Raw genomic sequence first — 18315 nt, forward strand, 5'->3', positions numbered from 1 at the left:
CAGTCGCTTATGCAGTTACTATGCCCCTTGTGATGATAATGTCATGTCGTCAGTTGCTATGTGCCTTTATTAATCACTCTTATTTTATAATGGTGGGGCTCGAAGGTAAAAGTGATCACCAGTGAGAACTTACAATTGGGCAGGCCCAGTTGCAGCAACGACGCCAACTGCGGTGATGATCATGAACATGAGGAGGCCGCCGCGCCGGCCCATCAGGCCCACCGCCGGGCACAGCGCCAGGCAGGACGCCACAGCGATGCCCGCCATGGTGTAATAGTCGGCGTAGAAGTCGTGAAACATGGTGGTTTCCTGGGCCTCGGGGTCCATCATGCTGCGGGCGAAGCAGTGGTGGAATCCCGTAGCCTGTTAGCCTGCACACAACATGGCATAAGAAAAGAAATATCATTGATTAAAAAAAAAATCCAAAAAAAAATCTATCTATTAGAGCCTCTACATTTGAATGTTGTAAAATTGAAAGAAAAATCTATATAAATCTTTCCAAAAAAAAATACAGATTGAAAATTGCGCTAAATGTATATTACATAGATGATATATTATGAATGAGCTCTACATACTACAAAACTTACTCTCCAAGTATTAACATGGCTAAATTGACTAATTAAAAAATAATAATAATAATGATGGAACATACGCAGGAAAATAAACTGTGCTCGACTTTTATTAAGTGACGAGACTCCCTTCCCAAGCATTTGATGCGCACATCACATGAAATCACAACAAATTTAGCTTTATCTCAAGTGTGGTTAACTTCTTTTGTGCTTGTATTGCAGTTATACTGTTACGTAAAACATTATTATCGTGATCATCATCATCATTATTGCTTTTACCATTTAAATATATTTTTCTAATAATTTTGTAATTCATCATTTAGTCCTACATAAAAAAATACAAATTTGATTTAAAATTTAACACATATAAACTAAGCATTATTACTTAAAGAATTGAATATAATACTACAATTCATAATATTAATATTAATTATTACAATTTGTTTTGTTTCTTGAGTAATTTGTTTAATTTTTCTGTTTCCCCCCCCAAAAAAATCTGTCATAAAAAATATTCAGAAAAACAAAGGGGGGGGGGGGGTCTAAAAAAAAACTGGAAAAAAATATTTTAAAAAAACAGAGCTGGTGAGAAAATTTGTTTTTACACAGACTCGCTAGTAGTAGTAAAATCTGAAAAAATGAAAAATAATTATTTCATAAAACATGGAAAAATTACTCAGAAAAACAGAAAAAAAATCTGAAAAACAGGGTAAATATATATTTTTTAAACAGAAAAAATACTCAGCAAAACAGAAAAACATTCAGAAGAACAGAAAATTAAAAAAATACACAGAAAAACAAAGCTCCCCCAAAAAATGTTAGAAAAACTGGATTTTTTTTTTCAAGTGAATGCAATACGCTTGCCTTTACCAATAAACAGAGGTTTTATGATGAAGGTTTTATAAATCAGAAATGGATTAATTTAAGTTCCATTATTTCTTATGGGAGTTGACAATTGCGTTTCACCTCGGAGGCTCTACTGGAAATGTCATTTATATGATTTTATTGGTTCTAGTTTACAGTTATAAAGCTGCACAGCATCACACTGGGAACGGTTTCTAATATTTTGATGCCCTTCTGTTGCTCGGTAATGTCACATAAAAACAAAACATAAAATATGATCAAGTATTCTCGTATGGTCCAGCTGTAGACCAAACTTTAACCACAAAGATAATCATTGTTTTAAATGAATCCATTTGTGGAAGCGTCGATCAAAATCTGAGATCAAGTAGGAGTGCATAATAAAGTAGTTTAGGTGAGAATGTTGATTCAACCCTATCTACTAAAAGGACATTTCAAAGTCCACTGTGCTGTCATGTAATGCAAAGCAATCCACAATGTACTCTGTCAACACGCACATGTTGACACACAAGCGCGCACACACCCTCTGCACCAGGATACACAAAAAGTAGAAGCCAAGCTCACGCCGTGTGCGTGTGTCGCTAACGTTTCATAAAGATGGCCGCTCATGTTAAATTTACGCCGGCTTCAGGAGTCGGTGACGCGATCCGCCGTGGTGAGTATCTGTACGTGCTAAAGAGCAGGTCAGGGATGGAGGGAAAAGGAGATCGCAGGATAAAAATGGAACGGGGCACTCTGACTGAAAGACAAAATAGCTTGGTTGGGAAAGAACTGAGGAGCGATCAATATGACTACAGAAAAAAGCATACACTGTTAAATATGGCCCAAATTGGCCATATTAGTGGCGTGTCCATCATTATAAAAGCAAAATGATTGCCGACCTTCGTGAGTTGAGTCATGTGGTTGGTTACCACTCATTTAAAATCAGTGGTAGGGAAGAGTCAGCCCAGATCAAATAAAAGCAATGTAACATGAAATAATATTTACATTATTTATGTACATTATTACGTGCATTATTGCTTCCGCTCTTAACGTTTGTATGTATTGAAGGTAAACAGCCTTATTGGATACGGGTCACTGGAAATGCATGGACATGGACATAAACAGTATCTCCCCACCTAAATACAAACAAATAAAATTAAATTAAAAAAATTAATTGGATATGGCTACTAAATAGTTAATTGTGATGTTGAATTTGAGGTGAAAATCGACCCTAAGCACACTTACGAGTTGACGCAGAGCACAACTATATTCTTCCACAGGTTCCTCGTCCGGGCCATTTTCACGATGCACGTCTTTTTGGGCTTGCGTTGAAGAGCTCTCTGCAATTCTGGCAACACAAAAGTTCAATTCACAAAGCAGTCCGAGGGAATCTTGACACTTCAAATCAACATTTAGGACTGGAAAGTTACGCTAATTTCACTGCACTGGCTCACTCGGTTATATTCTTTTAGATTGGAGTCATAAGAAACTGCAAAAGAGAAAGAAAAAAGTATCTACAATAAAAGACAATTTCCCCGTGAGGCTACTGAAGTAAGAAAAAGGCCACTGCAGCAAAGTGGAGACTATAGAGTATCATGCTGCAGCATTGTATGAAATTAGCATGTGTATTTATTTATTTATTTGTTTTGTTTCAAGCTGTGGATCCTCACATTTTAAAATGCTGCAAAGAATTACTTATGAGATTTTATAATTGACAATTTAGAAGACATCAATGAACAGAGATGACATTTTTTAAATGTGTATCGTCTGACAAATTGGACCTTTAGTCACTCAACACAGACAAAATGGCTGACAATATACACATATACTTTTAAAGATATCTCACAGTTTGAGGGTTCTCCCAGTTGCACTTTTAGCTCCTACTGAGAAAGCTAGCATTGTTGCCAACACCGCCTCTTGATTTGAAGTGAGAAGCGCTCCATACAAACTTGACCAAACGAGTATGTGTGCTTAAACTGTGCTACTTTCAGAGGCAGGTGCGATATTTCACTCAACAGTTTCCACCACCCAGGAGGGCCCATTAAAGGAAAAACGACACCTACAGTATGGATGTGTTGTTTGGTGCCTGACGAGCCGGTTGCCGGTCAAACATGCCTCACTGTTAGCGCGTCGGTGTTTCCCACGTGAACTCCAGCATGTGACAGCATTCCGCATCCCGTGCTGACCGGATCGCTGCGCTTTTACATTGATCCCCTGGCCAAACCGCAAAGTTCCGTGCGAAACACTCAAGGCTAAAGATTGGTGTGGCATTGAGTTCACTCTTCAATTGATTGTTCCGCATGCGTACGCTTCGGAGCTTTTTAAAAAGCGACAGTACAATAAAATGCAGTGTTCAAAGATAAATTTTCTTAGAAATGCTCCTGATAGTCACCATAACTGTGTGATAAGTTTCTACAGTTTTTTTGTTTTTGTTTTAATTTGTATGTACAGTATTTAGGCACAGCCTAAATGTTCAAACTCTTACCATAATATTGAACTTTTAAGGACTTAAACCGGAATCGTTTTATGCTACTGTAGTTTAATTTAGTAGTTTAGTTGGCCATGACGATGGTGGAACTTGCGGATCGAGTCAAGTATTTATTATTATTTTTTAGCTAGTACTAAGTTTGAGAACCACTGACCCACACCAAAACAATAGTAAAGTCATAAATACAGTAAGTTGGTGTATTAACTCATTCACTGCCATTGACGGCTATAGAAGTCAAAAATTTATTTTAACTATTTGTATTAGTTTAACATTTTTCCCACTTTTGTTAACAAGAGTATGAAAAACTAGATTTTTTTTTTTTTGAATTAGAACAGATATAAAAAATTTATTAATCGTGAGGTAACTAGTGAAGTCATGCGATTAATTACGATAAAAATTGTAATCGCCTGACGCCCCTAATTTTTAATAATCTTATTTATCGTATTTACTCGCATGACTTCACTAGTTAACTCACGATTAATCACAAATGTTATATCTGCTCTAAATGTAAAAAAAAACAAAAAACGTTTTCATACTCTTGTTCACAAAAGTGGAAAAAAATGTTAAACTAATAGAAATAGTTCAAATGAATTTATAACGTCTATAGCCGTCAATGGTAGTGAATGAGTTAAAAACTATCGGCTGGGTGGATATAAAAAAATCTATTTAAAACTGGGATTTTTTATTTTTTTCATTGTAACGTAATAAGAGATGCTTGCGTGTGAGTGTGAGTGTGAGTGTGAGTGTGGGCATGCTCAGAGGGATGTTGGGGGAAGGGGTAGGTTTTCTTTTTAAATTGTACACAGCACTTTGAGTTGCATTTTTATGCTCCAAATACTGTATTAGGTTATCCTTGGTTTCGAATAGGCCACGATAAAACAAACAAACAAAAAAAAAACACCTCGGAACCTCGAAATATCTGCTCCGCGGTAAAACGAGTTCTTACAGTTGGATGTCAGATAGCAAAAAGATGGATACCTAGTGTTGGTGTAACCATACTGTCAATAAATGCTAATTAATCAATACATCAAAAGAAGCTGTGAACTAGCAATGAAGTATGTAACGGCGACAGCACACTTGTTGCTGAAGTGGGTTCAAGGATTCTAGCCGTCACCCGTCTGTGCACCCTTCTCAAGTCATAGCCACCCACCAGTGCTGCAATAACATGAATCAAGTCCTAGCGTGCCAATAATGTGGTGTTCAGCGCCTCACAGCTACCTCAGGAGAGGCCTATTACCGTGGCAACCAGACAGGAAACTGATCTAATGGTGTCGATTGCGCCTTTTTGCAGGAAAGTGCCAACTCTGCTGCTAATTTCTGTTATTTATTTTTTGGTTACCTGGGAGGATGTTGTCCGGATCCTGCTGCATATTGACGCAGTTCTTCTTAGCGATGTGTCCCATGATCCATTTGGAGCGGCAGTACTGCTGCGTGGCCAGCAGCCAACGCAATGACTCAGGGAAGATCCTGACAAGCAGACGAGAGGGAAGTCCTCGCTCATCAGTCGTGACAAATGAATCCGCATGGAATCAAATCTCATTTTCAAGCTGGATGAGGTTACTCACCGAGAGTATGGACTGTTAAACCTCATTTTTCATATCTGCGGTGCCACATTTGGTTCAAAATGAAATGCAGGAGGAAATCTTTCATAGTATGCTAAATTGGAGAACATTTTGCAAGCATCCTTCTGTCCTTTCTCATCTTTCTGCTTTTAGCTGCCATGTCTGGTTTAAACTACATATGACTAATGTGCAGTGCAAGCAGGAGTATGTTGTTGCTGTATCCAGAATGTGCAAAAACAAACAAACAAATAAATAATAATAATAATAATAAATAATAATATATATATATATATATATATATATATATATATATATTCATTGACATTTTTTAGGAATGGACCAATATTAGATTCTAGTGGTAGGCTATGATAACCGCGAACGGTATCACAGTATTAAAACTACATTTTATTTTTAAACAAAATACAGAATACTTGGTACAGAAGAAACATGTACCATGTTAAGTTTCAATAAATAAATGACAACATTCTACCGTTTTAATTCTTCTTAATAAGGATATAAAAATATAATTGAGAAATTAAATTTAAAAAATGTGATATAAATGGAAATAAAAAAAAAATACACACGTGAAAATATACAAAAATACATTTAAATATATAATATAAATAAGAGCACTTTTATTTATTGTTTGATAGTTAATTACATTTTTATATTTTATATTTATTTCCACATATATTTCTATACTCATTTTTGAATAAGGTTTTTTCTAAATTCATTTTTACTTTTATTCATTTATAGACTAATTTATTTATTTACTATATGGATTTTTTTGTCGTTCTTATTTTTACTTTTATTTACCTATTTTGTCAGCTATGCTGCTATGCTAATCGCTATATGACGCAAGATCCATTTTTAATATTGTACAGGGACCTCATTTCCAGCATATGGTAAGACTGCACTTTAATTCATTTGAGTGACTGTTGAAATGCCTTGGGAGTTCTGCTGTTTTGGTTAGAAACAGTTCAAATAAGTAGTGTTTATAAACTGAAATAATGACTGAATTTTTTCATCAATGACGCGTATAGGGAGCCTCCAATTGCAGGGAGGCGTTTATTTGCCTTAAGTGGCCGGCGCACCAATGGACTAACAGACCAGACCTGACGCCGACACTACATCATCTTTCCACTGAATTGGAAAGCCCCATCAATCAGCCGAGCCCACGTGTGTGCATTATATCTCCATTATTGATATCTGATCAGATTAGCCCTTTCAAGAGTTGCTGCTGAGCGTAACCACCTTTAGCTGCGCAGGTAGGCCTTGGAGGAACGCCAAACTCCAGCACACAGACAGCAATAAAATCTAATTCCCCGTGAGTTTGTCCACCTCAGCAGTGTACAGTGCGAGACGGAGTGCCTTTATAGATGGCGACTCCAGTCTCAGGCAAGGTCACTGGAAAAGTGAATAAACACGTGAAATTAACACATAACTTATCTCCATTAATTTACTCTATTTTGTTTCTCACAGCTCGGGGACTATAGGTTCTTTGCTTCTAAAATGATGGCAACCAATTGAACTGAATAATTTTTCCCTGGGTCGCAACTCACCATATGTAGGACAGCATGAGCAGCAGGGGGCATATGATGACAGCCTGGAGCACCTGCCAATCACGGCACAGGTAAGCCACACCTGGCATCAGCAGCTGGCCGCCCAGCATCACGAAACTAGCCACCATGGTCATGGAGAAGCGCCAACCTGGCAGGCACAGCTCGATCCCTAGTAGAGGGGGAAAAAACACGGTGACTATGTGAGTGAGTAAAACAGAGAATGGTAACCATCAGCTAAGGTTCATGAGTAATGTTCCAAAACAGAAAAACAACACCGCACAGGTAGTGACATGATTTTTTTAAGGTGATGTCATTCTTAGGAAAATGCCTGTAAATTGAAGTGATGAGACATTCAATGCCCCTGGCCGTTGTTACACCTTCTACTGTGTTGTTACCATGACTACAAGGGATTATCTGCATTTGTAAAAAAAATAGCACATACCCTAGTTTTCAAAACAAAATATATACATACAGTATATATGGATTCCCTAAAGTGACATGAGTGGGGGGGGGGGATGAAATAATGTTCTTATTGGGTCGAGAAAACTCTTGTTCTAACAAGAAACTTTTGCATTAGGACAAGAAATTTTTGATGAGGAAGTTTCTTAGGATAAGAAAGTAGTCGGCCACTATTATGTTGTTGTGTCTGAGACATTTAAAGCATCTCAATTCTTGTGGTCTGCTAAATAAGCTATAGCTCGCAGGTAAAGGTTAGAACAAGAACGTTTCTTGTTAGGATGAGCAAGTTTCTCGTTAGGATGAGAAACATATTGTACTCACCCCCCATACATTTGTGCATCCATTTTATTTTCTATAGTGTTTGTCTTCCGAGTAAGTTGGACCCTATCTCAGCTGATGTTGAGCAAGGGATGGGCCAATCACAGGTAGGGCTAGGTTAAAAAAATAAAATTAAATAAATAAATTTTTATATAACCATAAATCAATTATTTTAATACATGACTAAATAGAATTTTAAAGACCTAGATGTTTTTATTTCTTACGTTGACAAAAGTCCTGACTTAAGACATTTTAAGACAATTCAGAATCTTTTTACTTTTATTGAATTAATTCGCAATTATCTTTGCTGATGTCAGTGTTTGTGTAACACTTAAATGATTATAAATGTGTTACTCTCATTAATGAAAATTAAAACAAATCATTTGATCAGTTTACTGCCTCTGCATAACCTAAAGGATCTTTGTGCAGTTTGTCACTTTTTTACTCACGACTGCCACCTCTGGCCAAATACGAAACTGCAGCATCTTTGCCAGGCTCGTTTATGGTGCACGTGCGAGTACGTGCGCAATCTTAAAGCGACAGCAACAGCTGACAAACGAAGACATGACTTCAAATGAGGTAAGAAAAACTCTGCTCCCCAAAGAAACTGTGGTGTGCAAAGACCGCACACTCTACTATCAAGTAAAGATAAAAGCTGATAGGTGCAGTCAGAGTTAGGGGCGTGAATTGCCAAGTATAGAACGATTCGATCCGTATAACGATTCATAGGTCACGATTCGATTCAATACCGATTACTCCCGACACAAATCTATAAATCGATTATTGCGATTTTTTTTAACTGAAATTTAGAAAATACTATTCAGTAAACTTGTACATGTACACTGTGAGATTTGTATGATAATGTATTTATTTATCAGAAACATCAGGCTTATAAATGTGAGCCACTGTATTTAAAAAACAGGTTGCAATCTGTTTCATGTTTGAACAGCATTTAAATAAAATATTATGGCTAAATGTTCCATTAATATAACACTCTTCCATGCTTAAAGTGTGAACCCTAAACCGAAGTAAAATGAATATTTCCATCAAAATTTATATTTAAATATCGATTCGGCCGCATATTGAATCGATGCGAGAATTGTGCGCTGTAATATTGTGATATATTGCCGAATCAAATTTTTTTTAACACCCCTAGTCAGACTAAAACAGTCAGGGCTCTTTGTACTCATTTGGGCAATGGTGGAGCATGCATGATGTAGAAAAAGCTTTCATATTTTTAAACGGTACAATGGACCTTTAAATAGGATTTTAATGTTTGTGGAGTCCTTTTTATCATGTGTTTGATATATAAGAAAAATTTCTGTTGCATAAATACATTTATATTAATCGATAACGGATTAAATTGGAAATCAAAATCAAATTGAACTCTTATGAATTAAAATCGAATCGATTCAGGAATTTTGTCTCGATAACTAGCTCTAATCGCAGGGAAAATAACAGTTAATGCTCACATTCACACTGCTGCCCCATGTATTACTTTGTTGTTGTCTTTTTAAATATAGGTCTGAATCTATCAAACTGGACGATTGAACCCGACCTTGAAGCTGAGAAAGGACAACCTTAGCCAAATTGCCCTGAAGCCAACAATAGGACGTGAACATTTTGAGGACCTTCAATAAATCTACAGCTGCTGTTATTGTGAGCCTGAGCATAGCAGCACAGTGTGCAGTTGAGAGGGAAGAGCGAGAGTGAAAAAAAACCAACACACTCTTGTGCTCATTTGTCCACTATTAGAATGGCACCGATTCATTCCGACATTAGCATTCACACCACACAGGCTGCCAGCCACCACAGACAGTGAAGTCCTTTAGTGGCCACAGTGGGATGGCTTCACATCACGGCCCGGAGGGTGAACACTACACCGTAGTATCAGAGCGACTTGCACATTGTTCATCCATCTTTTTCAACGTCCCATTCACTGCTGCACCAAAATGTGAACTCTCTCCAAAATGGGCTTTTCAAGGTGACAGAGGCCAGCAATAATGGGGTGGGTGTCGGGGGCGAGCGCTCCCGCTCCATTCCAGCAGAAAAAGACTGGAATTTCAATTAGGACAGCGGGCATGAATTATGCTCCCTGTTGGCGGACAGCGTCACAGCAAGAACGACAGGGCCAATGAGTTGAGAGCGGGCCGATGGGTGCAGGACCCGCTGAGTCTGACCCGACTCAACTGGTTGCGACACGGTTCACTGCTCGCGGACTGCATGGGATTAGAATTCCTCATCTTGGTGAACGGCAACATGAGCAAGAAACGGGCCAGTCAGCCGTTACCGGGGGAGTCTCAGAGAGTTCATACAGATGCAAGAAAACAGATTTGTCACGTTGCTGTAAAAGGGCACAATGATGACCAAGGGTTAAAACGACAACTCAAAGAATAGTGAAAACAAAAGCAGCCTTGATCTCCTTCCACTTCATGTTGACCCTCATCAGCATTCGCACAATGCTGAGCTTGATCTAGTGCCCAACTGACATAAATCTCCTGCTAACCAATACCATATCACACACCGCAAAGTCAAAACTGTTGCTGCCAAGTTCTCCGGAATGACAAACCAATCAATAATACAACTACGAGTGCACTCTGCCCAGTTACGGTGCATTCAAGAAATTGATGAAAATGTCTCAAGATCAAGCTTAATCTAATTGCTTCTATGTAGAGTAGAAAGGAAGGGAACTTTCTGATTAAATAAAGTTGTCGGACTGACTTTTAGCTCCTGCAAATAAAAAGTGGTGATGGTGCAAAATACCACCAAAGTGAACACCTTTGTCAGTCTACTGTATTTTTATGTATATTTATATTTATTTATAGTTTCCCTTTAAACTATTAGGAAAATAGAATGGACACTACACATATCCGTTGAGTCAATTAAACTCTGTTGCTAAGCAAAACAGCAGCACCAAGTAAGGCATGTAAAGTCCCTCAGTTGAATTGAAGTCAGGGCTCGAAAATTGCTATTTATTTCATGCAATTTTATGGAGAAAAAAAATGCTATGTTGGGATATACGTCTTTCTTTTCAAATCAGTTGTCATTATTTTTTGGGGGGGAAATTATATGTAATTAACCCATCAAAACTCAAAAGTACATGTGTATTAGTACTTGTTATTGATGACTACTCAAGAGTTGAGTATTTGTACTAGTATGAAAACAAGTGGTATCGATACTAAATGTTTTATGATCGCAGAAGCAAGCAATTCTAAATCTGAACAAATCGTGGTGCAAACCGTCTTCTGGGACATCCACGTCTTCAACGTTCCTAGTTCCGCTGCACTGTACTTTTCCGTCCAACAGTGATGTAATCAATTCTACTCTAGAGCCAATTAGCAACGACAATAATCCCAAAAGAAGCTTGGACTGCTTTGCTGAGTGGCCAAAACGGAAAATGAATCGGATAGCAGCCACAGCAGACGTCTAGCGCAACTCAGCCGACGAGGCTTATTGTTTTACTCACTTGACCACTACAGGCACTCAGTGCAACCACTTCCTGTACCCACAGTAACCTTTAACTGCTCACATCACGTCCTTCTGGCCATGCAGTGCGTCAGGTCCGTTCATCCAACAGGACTTTTTGGTCTTTGCTACAAATGTTTGCACAGATATGTGTCCTTATCTTGAGTCACAGACCTTCTTGTGGGCCTCTGAGATAAAATGAGAAAACAGAAAAATAACAGTTGTCCTCCTGTGTCTTGCCTTGCCTTGAAAGCAAAACACTGACTTGTGTACACATTCAGCAGCTCAAACAGTGAAGCTTTCAAGGGTTGGGCACTGTTACTATTAGCTAGCCACAGCTTGTTGAATCATTCCAGCTTGCCTTTTGTTTGATCACAAATGTTTGTCCTCTAAAATGCACATTAGTCAATTACTAAGCGGAAATAAACACGCACAAATTGTTCTGTCTGTTATGCAAAGTACTGTAGCTATTACATGTAGAGAATAACATAACTAAACATATATGACATAAAACACAATGTAACATAGCTAAAATCCATTACCTAAACCGAAATGGAACTTAACTCATTCACTGCCATTGACGGCTATAGATGTCAAAAATTAATTTGAACTATTTCCATTTACTGCTATAGATGTCAAAAATTCATTTGAACTATTTCCATTAGTTTCGTATTTCCCCCCCACTTTTTTTAACAAGAGTATGAAAACCTAGGAAAAAAATATTGTATATTTAGAACAGATATAAAATTTGTGATTAATCGTGAGTTAATTAGTGAAGTCATGTGATTGATTACAATTAAAAATTGTAATCGCCTGATGCCCGTAATAAAAAAAGAAAGAAAAGAAAGGATTATAAAAAATGAGGGGCGTCAGACAATTAACATTTTTAATTGTAATTAATCGCATGACTTCAATAGTCACTCACGATTAATCACAAATTTTATATCTGTTTTAAATGTACAATTAAAAAAATCTAGGTTTTCATACTCTTAACAAAAGTGGGAAAATATGTGAAATTAATCGAAATAGTTCAAATGAAGTTTTGACGTCTATAGCCGTCAAAGGCGGTGAATGAGTTAAGAAGGTATCATAACAAGAGACATTATTTAAACAGGAAAATAAGATAATCTAATTTAGCAGATGTGCATGATAAAAATAAAAACAATCCCCCAAAGTGACATTTGATCACTTTTCTAAGCCAAGTATAAACTGAAAATGTGTCAAATATTGTAATTTATATTCCGTTATAGAGCCAAGATTAAAGACCGACTCCTCTCCATAAAGCTGAAGTCATTTAAGGAAATGCTCGTCTGGACCAAAGCGAGCTCAGCCATGTGCAAAGCTGCTGATGAGTTTGGGCTGCTTGTGAGTGACAGGCCAGTGCAGCATTGTCAGCACTGAGCGTATTCCTGATCTGCAGCCAGCCAGGCTTGCTGCTAGACTGGTCTTCCTACAGATGGAGGAGCTTTTGTGCGAGCAAGGAAAAGTGCTTTGTCAGTGTGAAGGGGGGGGGGGGGGGGAGCGATAGCGCATAACTGTAGGTCACTTTTAGCCACTGATCATTTAAATTACATTAAGTATGAAGACTTAGTTCTCCCGGAAATCTTAATTCTTCATCTTATCGAGACACTTTGCACCCTTCAATGCTGTCACCTTTTGTGGGTGTGGCTTGGGGGAAGGCCCTTTTCTGTTAATAGTGCACAAGCCAGAACCATAGAGTCATGAATTTGGCGTGGAAGAACATAAAAGAGCCGACCGTAACCCGTTCAGAAACCTTTGGGATCATGTTTGGACGCCTCATATTTCCCTAACAAAAGACATTTAAATTCAAACACCCCATAATCCTGGGAACAAAATATATTGCTCGTTTTAAATATTGTTTTTATGTTTAACAGTGGCAAACTCATTTTTACACTTTTACGACAGTTACACTACAGGGCTTGTACAGTTGAGAAAGACTTAAACTTGGGCTGGGCGATAAATTACATTACCATATATTGACAAATTGTAAACTGTAAGGGCAGTGTTGTGCCGTGCAAACATGGAGTACACACTTCCCGAGGTTAGGGTTCGAGTAGAAGAAAGTTTTGATTAAGATGTATTAAGCAGGGTTAGAATAGTTTTGGAATTTTCATTTTGAGATTTATTTTTTGAAATTTAGTTCGTTTTAATTAGTTTTCAGAGTGGTTCTGTTAGTTTTTATTAGTTTTAGTTATTTAAAAAAAATGCTACGTGTTAGTTTCACTAGTCGTTTTTTTCAAGTGTATTACTTGTGCGCAATATTTAATAAACACCATGCTAAAATGAAAAAAGTAACACATTTCTTACCTAGCGGGCTGCTGCTTGATGACGTCACTTCTGTGTGACGCACTTTCAAACGTCCTTATTCCGGTTGACATCGAAATAAATATACTTAAAATCACATTTAAAATCATCACCAAAGGCTCATGCATTAAAGTAATAATGGTATTTCGGATTTTGCTATAATTATAGTTAGTTTTAGTTTTGTAAACATAAATATAGTTTCAGCTAGTTTAGTTTTTTTTTTTTTTAAAGCATTTATTTTATTTCATTAACGAAATAGTTTTTATAATTTTAGCGATTTTTTTTCGTTAATTTTTGTTAACTAAAACAACCTTGGTATTAAGATAACTTGTTTTTCACAGATTATGAAGATTAACTGCTGTTGAGTATTGTTATATTACGTGTGTGTGTGTGTGTGTGCACACGTGTGTTCCTTCTGCGTTTGTGTGTGTATAATTGTTACTTGAAGGAATATTACTACCAGAAGTAATTGCTAATTTCCAGTTAGCATGTCAATGGGATTTTACATTGACTTTAGCATTGACACTGGGGATGTTTTTAAATTAAGCATGTCTTGGATTTAAAGTTTATACAATGTTTGTAATTCTTTTTGCTGTGTGTTTAGTTGTATGGTTTAACACTGATTGGTGTGCCAATGTACAGCTTGAAGCATGCTCAGGGAGAGCAGAAGCACATACACGTCACAAGCTTGCTGCACAAGAAACATGGTGCAATCAGGGTACTTTCACAACGTCAGGATCTTGCATATCCACCTCGCCGTTCAGCACATTAATCGTTTCTCTTTTGATTATAAGGTTTTTTTTAAGATGGCAAGAATCCACAATCGAAATCACAATTACATTTTCAATTAATTGGCTAGCTGATGTGAAAGATGATGACAGTTTAACAGTTTGCCACCTTGGGAAAGCCTGTTAATAGCAGTTCATTGTGCATGCGTCATAAATGATCAAAATGGGACTTATTCTGTCCAATAACTATTTGAAGGGCTTTTCTACAACCTTCCTTGATTATACAAATGACTCATTTAGACTCGGCATACAAATAACTCGAGGCACTGTCAATACCGAGGAGTAATGAAAGGGAGCTATTGACGATTAATAAGGTCATAGCTATTGATCGCAGATGTGAGAGACTGCCAAAAAGCCGCAGGTCACCACCTTTTTAATTCATGTGCTTGAAAGTGTTAGCTATTTAAAAAAAGTGAAGTAAAACACAGCTTGGGTGAGTGTATTTGTCTATTTTGACCTCACCCCTTCCTCCCCCCCACACACACGCTCAATCACAAAAACAAGCCATCGGCTCTGCAGGAGTCACCGAAGAGAAGTAATTTCACAATGTAAAGTCCTTCATTTTGACAATCACTGGACTTCACTCCTGAATTTTGGAGATATGGAGGTTATTATTATTATTATTATTATTATTATTATTATATGTCAAACTCTCACAAATAGGGAAGTGTTTATTTTTTCCAGTTCGATAGACAGAACGTGAAGTAGAGTCATAGCAGAAGCGGCTTTGCTGAGCATGCACGGGCCAAAAGGTTGCACGGAAGGGAACTTTAACCCTCCTCGATAGAGAGAAATCTGCACCTTTACCCATTTATCAAGATGACGACTGAAGAGAGATTGTAGATGGGGGCAAGGTCAAGGACATGGCAAACTGTATTGCAGATAATTGAAAAATACTATTTCCGTGTGAAAAATACAGGGCCTAACCCAAGCCAGATTCTCCAAATATCGTATCATCCATTTTAGAGCAGTCACATTTTACTTAAAAGAAACCGTGACTGTAATGACAAGTTTGCGCTATATTATTTATTTGGTTGTTACTAACATAACTATAAGATTCATTTTTGAAAAATATTTTCTAGTTTAATACATTTTGTAGAAAGTTTATTTGGACGTACGCCGCCATTGTTATTTACGTCGCAACGCATTCAGTGCGTAGTAACGTAGAATGGCGGCAGGCTTTCTGCCGACTATGGTGAAACGTCTACAAAGAAAGCAAGGTGAGTCTCGGTAGTGTTCCTAAAACTCTTGAATGCGTCTGGTGAATGGCGTGAGCACGGCGTGAGGGAGGGTGATTCTCCCGATCGCCGATGTTGTTTCTTTAGGAACGCTACGAGGCTTACCTTACAACGTTTCACATTGGTCGTCATTCTAAGTCACTACGCACTGAATGCGTTGCGACGTAAATAACAATGGCGGCGTACGTCCAAATAAACTTTCTACAAAATGTATTAAACTGGAAATGATTTTTGACAAATGAATGTTATAGTTATGTTAGTGACAACCCAAAAAAATGATATAGAGCAAACCTGTCATGACAGTCGGGGTTCCTTTTAAAGGGACGCCCATTAATTTGATCATGTCATTTTTATTCCATGTACAACTAACACCTTTAAAAATGCACATGTCCTGAGATTAAGAGCTCAGGAAACAACCAATCACGGCTTGGCTAACATTTACTAGTTGACCACAACAAAAGCCTTCTCAACAGAAAGAACAAGGCCTTCATGGCGAAGGACCATTAGGAGCTCAGGGCAGTCCAAAAGGAACTAAAAAGAAAACTGAGTGAGGCCAAGAACAACTACAAGGAGAAGACTGAGTCCAAGTTGGGACAGAGAACACCAAAGTCGAGTGTGACGTTGGATGAAGATGACAGGCTAGAGCAGATCAACATCATTAGCTTAGAGTTGAACCCGTTTCTTCTCAGAAGACTAAGATGGTTTATTGTTTGCAAGAGGCTTGTAAGGATCTTCTACTATGGTGACCAGCGCACTCTTCTTTGCAGTGAAAATGTGGCGAGGAAGGCCTGGTCTAGAATTGGACAACCTAGAGCACAGGTGTCGAATTCAAGGAGGGAGAGACGGAGAGAGATGGAGAGAGAGACAGAGAGAGAAAGAGAAAGAGAGAGACAGAGAAAGAGAAAGAAAGAGAGAGACAGACAGACAGAGAGAGAAAGAGCGACAGAGTGAAGACACTTCGCACTTGGCACTTTATAAAAAAATAAAAAAGATGGCGATGAAGAAGAAGACGAAGATGAATATGAAGAAGAAGCAGTACATTTGAGATGACCAACAAAATCACAAATCTGTAGGGAGGGAGCAAGCAGGCCTGGCTACCAACGGCGAGCATGCCCGACGAGGAGCCTGCATTAGTGGCAAGCACACGTGGCTAGCTAGCTACCAACTAGCAACAACTAGATAAGATAAGAGAAATAAAAAAGACATCATCGAGATGACTGCATAATATCCCAATCTGTTTGTATCATCTGATTTTTACAATTTGCTCTAGCTTCATCCCTCAAAATGTTGTTCTTAAGTGGTGCTGTAAACGCACACAATGTGAACATGTTTGAACAGGTGTTACAGATCATTTCCGCCTACTCGTGCAGCTTAATTAACCAAACTAATAAGAGTGCATATCGTCACCTGTCTGCACTCATTCAGCAAACACAAAGGACACTACTTGTGAGGACAAACACGATGCCTCACCGTTGTGAGTGATCTCGGCCGGGATGGCCCCAAGCTACCCGACTAACCAGACAAGGTGCAAATACCCACATGTGGATATACAGGAGAACCTGATGGAAGGACTCACTATTTAACAATCAATTTTAGTCTTAATTTATTGGACGGCACTTAACAACAACAATCTATTCTTAAAAGCAATATTGCACAATATGTCTGAAAACAGACAATCCCTCATGACGCATTGCCGCGATTTTGCCTGCATTTTCCGCCTCCTTTCTCATGCCTATGAGTGTGTGTGACGTGCACTAGCATGCCCAATCGGACGCGTACAACAGTCGAGGAGAAAAAAATATAGCTCCTGGCGGTCGAGTGACTACACGGACTGCTCACAGCGAGTAAACATGATAAACAAGTGTCTTTTGCTTAATTAATGAAGCGTTTATCACGCACAGGCCCACTAGCGCAATCTGAGCAGTAAATGGATCATCATCCGGTTGGAGGCACTTTGATTACATTTATACGGAGCCAAGTCATGCCTAAACCATGAATTATTCGACTAACTGTTCATTCTCTGCATTGCATCGCATCAACCCAAGAAACATTGGTGCGATACGTAAAATTTGAATTTTAGCAGGTGAACGTCAACTTTGAGCACAACTCTATGTTGGTAATAGCAAAGTTTAAATTAAAAATATCTTTACGAGAACAGGGTGATGCTAAGTGGGATCAATCTAAGTTTTTGGGAGAATATTAACTAAAAACAATATTTTACCAAATGATGAAACCTTTGTCTTTTTTCTTTTTACGAGATTTATGTTGTAATATGGTATGAGAACAAGAGTAAAAAGCAAGATTGTAAGATTAAAATTGGAAACTTTAGAAGTGAATTTCTACATGAGAATAAAAATGTTTTTCTTACAAAAAAATAAAATTCAGGGATGTTTGATACCAATTTTTTTTCAGACTGATACCATTATGAGTACTCAACACTTGACAATGAGTAGCTACTGATATCAAATCAAATACCGATACCACTAGTACATACAATTCCCCCAAAAACAATGAGGGGTCATTTTAAAGAAAGACCTATATATCCCAATATAGCTTTTTTTCTGATATTAATGGCAATTCTCATTTTTCTTATTTCTAGTCCTGATCGTAAAACGTCCATAAGAGAGGGGCTGATACTGGTATCGGCCACTGTTGCAAGTACCGATACCTTAATATAAAGCACTGATAGATACCTGCTAGC

General features: G+C 37.9%; 1 pseudogene across 1 annotated transcript in view; it reads right to left on the reverse strand.

The window, feature by feature from the left end:
- Window positions 1-18315, reverse strand: part of LOC144043780 (solute carrier family 22 member 23-like) — a 48559-nt pseudogene that overhangs the window by 9307 nt on the left and 20937 nt on the right. The window contains exons 4-7 of the transcript XR_013291161.1: window positions 7022-7190; window positions 5237-5364; window positions 2655-2757; window positions 134-371 (exon numbers count right to left, since the gene is read on the reverse strand). The product of XR_013291161.1 is annotated as a solute carrier family 22 member 23-like (transcript). The remainder of the gene's footprint in view (window positions 1-133; window positions 372-2654; window positions 2758-5236; window positions 5365-7021; window positions 7191-18315) is intronic.

Source organism: Vanacampus margaritifer, chromosome 2, assembly GCF_051991255.1.
Source record: "Vanacampus margaritifer isolate UIUO_Vmar chromosome 2, RoL_Vmar_1.0, whole genome shotgun sequence".
In the NCBI taxonomy this organism is placed as follows: domain Eukaryota; kingdom Metazoa; phylum Chordata; class Actinopteri; order Syngnathiformes; family Syngnathidae; genus Vanacampus; species Vanacampus margaritifer.